The following is a 4953-nucleotide window of genomic DNA, read 5'->3' on the forward strand; positions in this document are numbered from 1 at the left end:
CTCTTACATGCACAGCTATTATCTCTGTCTATCTCTCGCTCTCTAACACACACACTCACACACACACACTCACTTTTGGGGCAGCCGTGGCCTACTCGTTAGCGCTTCGGACATGTAACCGGAGGGTTGCCGGTTCGAACCCCGACCAGTAGGCACGGCATAAGTGCCCTTGAGCAAGGCACCTAACCCCTCACTGCTCCCCGAGCGCCGCTGTTGTAGCAGGCAGCTCACTGCGCCGGGATTAGTGTGTGCTTCACTTCACTGTGTGTTCACTGTGAGTGTGTTTCACTAATTCACGGATTGGGATAAATGCCAAGACCAAATTTCCCTCACGGGATCAAAAGAGTATACTTATATTTATACTTGCATACTTACATGCACATTTATTTTCTCTCACAAACAAGACAGCTCTGCCACACACACACACACACGATTCTATCCACAACAATGGCATGATGTCAGGGTCTGTCAGTAGCCACCGCCTGAGCCTTCGCATGTGACCAATTAGTGGTGAGGGAGCAGCCTACTGAGTGAGGGAGGCGATGAGGGAACGAGGAGAGGAGAGGAGGGGGGAGGCAATGAGGGAACGAGGAGAGGAGAGGAGGGGGGAGGGGGTATGTGTGGGGGTCGGGCTAGGGAGACGCTCTGGTGGGCGGGCGGGCATGTGAGATCACGTCGCCAAGACAACACCCGAACTAACACGTTAACAAGGCCGCAGCCAGACAGAACAGGCAGAGAGCTGAGGGAGAAATCTAACAACAAGCTGAGTGTGCATACTCATGCAGACACATGCACACACGCATACTACACACACACTACACGCACATACTACACACACACACACACACACACACACACACACACGCACGCACGCACACATACTACACACACATACACACACACACACGCACACTACACGCACATACTACACACACACACACACACACACACACACACACACACACACACACACACACACAAACACACACACACACACACACACACATACTACACACACACACGCGCACACACACACACACACACACACACACACACACACACACACACACACACACACACACAAAAAAGCTCTTTTCCCATCTATGGCACTGCCCTTGGCTGGGAAAGCTGAGTTGTAATTGAAATGTGAGCGTGTGTGTGTGTGTGTGTGTGCGTGCGTGTGTGTGTGTGTGTGCGTGCGTGCGTGTGTGTGTGTGTGTAAGGTCGGCCCTGCCCTGCCGGAGTCTACTGTTTATTTGAGGGGTTTGGGAGAACAGCCCACTTGCGTTCGGTTCCAACTCGGGATCTGGGTCAAATAACGACTGGTGGAGAGAACGGAGGAAGAAAGGAAGAGAGAGAAAAAGGAGTGAGAAAGAAAGCAAGGAAGAGATTGTTTGAGAGAGTAGGAGAGGGAGGGATAGAGAGGAGAGAGCAGGACAAAAAGAGAGAAAAGTTAGAGACAGAAAGAAAAAGACAGAGAAAGGAAAAAAGGAGAGAGGGAGAGAGAGAGAGAGAGAGAGAGAGAGAGAGAGAGAGAGAGAGAGAGAGAGAGAGAGCCTGTTGCTCTGCCAGCACTAAAAGGGTAACTTTCACTTTCCTGGCACAGAGTCTTGGCGAACAAAGCACTTTCTCTCTCTCTCTCTCTCTCTCTCTCTCTCTCTCCCCATCCATCCATCCATCCCTCACTGACTCCCTCCCTCTGCCCACCCACCCACCCATCCACTCACTCACTCACTCACTCACTTTCTCCATCTATCTCTCTTCCTCTTTTTTCTTTCCTCATATTCTCTCTGTCCCTCTCTCTTTCTTTGGACAGGTGGGATGGGTGGCAGACAGTCAAGGTTGAATGGGTGGAAATGAAAATTATAAAGTGGTGCCACTAAAATAGACCGACTTAAACAGATGACTGAGAACAGAAGGAGTGGAGAGAACAGTACATGTGCCTGGAAAAAAGAAAATGCATAAAGACAGGAAGAAAGAAAATTAAGAAAGACGAGAGGAAAAAAAATTTAAAAGAAAGAAGACAGAAAGACTGAGACTATTTGAGAAAGAAGAACACAAAAAGATAGAGGACTTCCAAGGTGTCTGAACGTGGCTGAGCGTAATCTCCATGGCAACTGGGGTGGATGAGGAGTTTGGCTGTGCTTTCTGATTGGACGAGGAGAGGAGCGCTGTCATAGACTGGTGGAAGATGCAGATTGCGCTCATTCTTTCTCTCCCTTTCACATTGCTCTCTCTCTCTCTCTCTCTACCCTTTTACTACTACATTCATTTCTTTACATCATCTGAGCACTAAAAAGGAGAAATCAATTGAATGGAATGAATTCCTTCTTAAACACAAAAGAACATCTTCCTCTTTAAGTACAAAAAATTAATTCCTCTTTAAATACAAAAATGAATTCCTCTTTAAATACATACATGTATCCTCTTTATCTGCCTCTGTCTTTGTCACACCCCCACACAGAGTTTACCCATCTCTGGGTGAAGCAGGGCATGCTGGGTAAAAGTTTCCAAACACAGACCTCCAGATATACTGGAGCATTCACTGGACTGGAGAGAGATAGAGAGAGAGAGAGAGAAAGAGAGAGAGTGAGGCTATTTGGAGAAAGTGAGAAGAGCAAGGGATAGGGGATATTTAGAGAAAGTGAGAAAGGTTAGAGTGTGTGTGTGTGTATGTGTGTGTGTGTGTGTGTGTCTGTCTTTCGCGTGCAGGTGTGTGTGTGTGTGTGTGTGTGTGTGTGTGTGTGTGAGAGAGAGAGAGAGAGAGTAAGAGAGCGCTTCAGTGTTACAGTAAAAAGGTTGATATATTCCTGTAAAGCCCCTGCTCTGTGTCAGGAGAGCATGTAGAGCCTCGCCACCAAATCATCCAGCCCACTATAAATAGAGGCTCCATTTATGGCATGGGAATAAGCTGGATCATGTCCAAGAGAAAGAGAGAGATAGAGCGAGAGAGAGAGAAAGAGAGGGATAGAGAGAGAGAAGGTGAGAAAGAGAGGGTAAAAACAGAAAGAACATCTGTCAACATGTTGCATGAGTGTGTTCCTCACTTCCTTGGTGCACAATGTTTTCAGCAAATGCAGCTAGATAAACAAACACACACAGATAAAGAGAAAGAGAGAGGGATAGAGAGAAAGAGAGAAAGAGAGAGAGAGAGAGAGAGAGAGAGAAATAGAGAAATAGAGAGGGAGAGAGAGAGAGAAAGAGAGAAATAGAGAGGGAGAGGCCCTTCCATGACTCTCAGCTGGCAGTTGTTAGATCACGGCCAGCCCCCTTGACGCACCTCCGCCGTGGGGCTCCCTGACACGTTGGCCTGGGCTATCTGATCCGGGGGATGACAGAGAACACCCAATGGGCCCTACGCCGGAGCTGCGCCAGGGGGCCCTCCGCACAGAAGTGGTGCCAGTGCAGAAGTGCAGGAGATTTGAAAGTAAAATGTGTTTCTTTCTATACATGTCTGTCTGCACACTTCAAAGGCCTCGTCTTAACAAGGTCGTTACTGTACTTGCTACACACGACTGCCCTGTTTTTGCCTGTTAAATATTTCATGCGTCTGAAACACTATATGTGTATACATGGCGGCGGGTTTATGAATGTGAAGAGGATAGAGAGAAAGAGAGAGAGGAGAGAGAGAGAGAGAGAGAGAGAGAGAGACAGACAAAGATATAGATAGATAGAGAGCAGTGGTGAGCCTGGTCATGCAGCTGCGTCAAGGGGCCCAAAGGGGTAAGGAAGAGGCACTGCCACAAAGACTCCTGTCTTATCAGAGTTGGGCCACGAGTTCCCTACAGAAGAGGGGAAATATATAGAACCCTCTGGAAAGGACGTAAGAAAGAAAGAAAGAAAGAAAGAAAGAAAGAAAGAAAGAAAGTCAGAGAGAAGAGAAAGAGACGTGTCACTTAATAGAGCTCTACTAGTCTCGGTGTGTTTACACGGGGGCTGTAAGTTGTGCAAACGGCTTACTCTCCATCTGTTTCATGTGTCACATTTAGAGCTCCTCTGATTCCACTTTAATGGCCGAATAAAGGAGGGCTTTATAAAATAAAAGTCTCCCCGCCAGAGCCCTCATGACCTACATAACAGCCAAAGAGGGGGTTGAGGGGGTGGTTTGTCATGTGACCCATCACCTAACCCCCTCCCCAACCCCAGCACATGCTGATGTGCCACGGATGGGTCTCGTGTTACGACTAGCGCCAACGTCAAGTGATGTCACCACACACCAATTACGCCTATTTAGCCGGCAAACTACAGAGCCTGTGTTGTTCCTCCGCTCTGGGAGTGGAGAACTACTGCATAGTAAAACAGCGTGAGAGGACTCTATAAACAAACAAACAAGCATGCACTAAAACAAAACAAATACAAACAAATACACAAGACTGACTGACTGACTGAGAATAAAAGAATAAGGCTACATTCAATACAATAAAAGTGGATTAAATGCAAGTGAACAAATGAAAAAAGTTTACAGATGGTCTTTTTTTCAGTTTTGAGTGTGAAGGTTCAATTTAATCCATTGTTCCCTTTCAAATGAGACTGAAGAAAGAAAGAAAGAAAAACAAAACAAAAAAAAAAAGAATCAAAGAATCAAACCAAGTCTAAATCAAATCAAAGCCCCTCTAATTAAGTCTTAGTTAGTGTAAACACAAACGCTGACAAAAACAAAAGAGAGACAGTGTGTGTGTGTGTGTGTTTGTGTGTGTGTGCAGGGTGTGGTGGGGTGAGGGGGTTCTGTATTTTGGCAGCCGACTCCAGGGACAGGGGTATAAATCCCCCCTAATTACACACACTTTCATTGACTCCACTCCGTTTGAGAAAACACAGCACACAGGAGGAGGAGTGTGTGTGTGTGTGTGTGGGGGGGGGGGTAGATCCTTGGCATGTGTGTGTGTATTGTGTGGAACAATGCCAGCACACACACACACACACACACACACACACACTCCTCTTCTGTCTCCT

General features: G+C 46.9%; 1 protein-coding gene across 3 annotated transcripts in view; it reads right to left on the bottom strand.

The window, feature by feature from the left end:
* Window positions 1–4953, bottom strand: part of sh3pxd2aa (SH3 and PX domains 2Aa) — a 116221-nt gene that overhangs the window by 79378 nt on the left and 31890 nt on the right. The window lies entirely within an intron of this gene.

This window comes from Alosa pseudoharengus, unplaced genomic scaffold, assembly GCF_046254945.1.
Source record: "Alosa pseudoharengus isolate Yale_2024_CS ecotype anadromous, Long Island Sound unplaced genomic scaffold, YU_APseudo_1.1 YU_APseudo_1.1_scf_1, whole genome shotgun sequence".
Lineage (NCBI taxonomy): Eukaryota > Metazoa > Chordata > Actinopteri > Clupeiformes > Clupeidae > Alosa > Alosa pseudoharengus.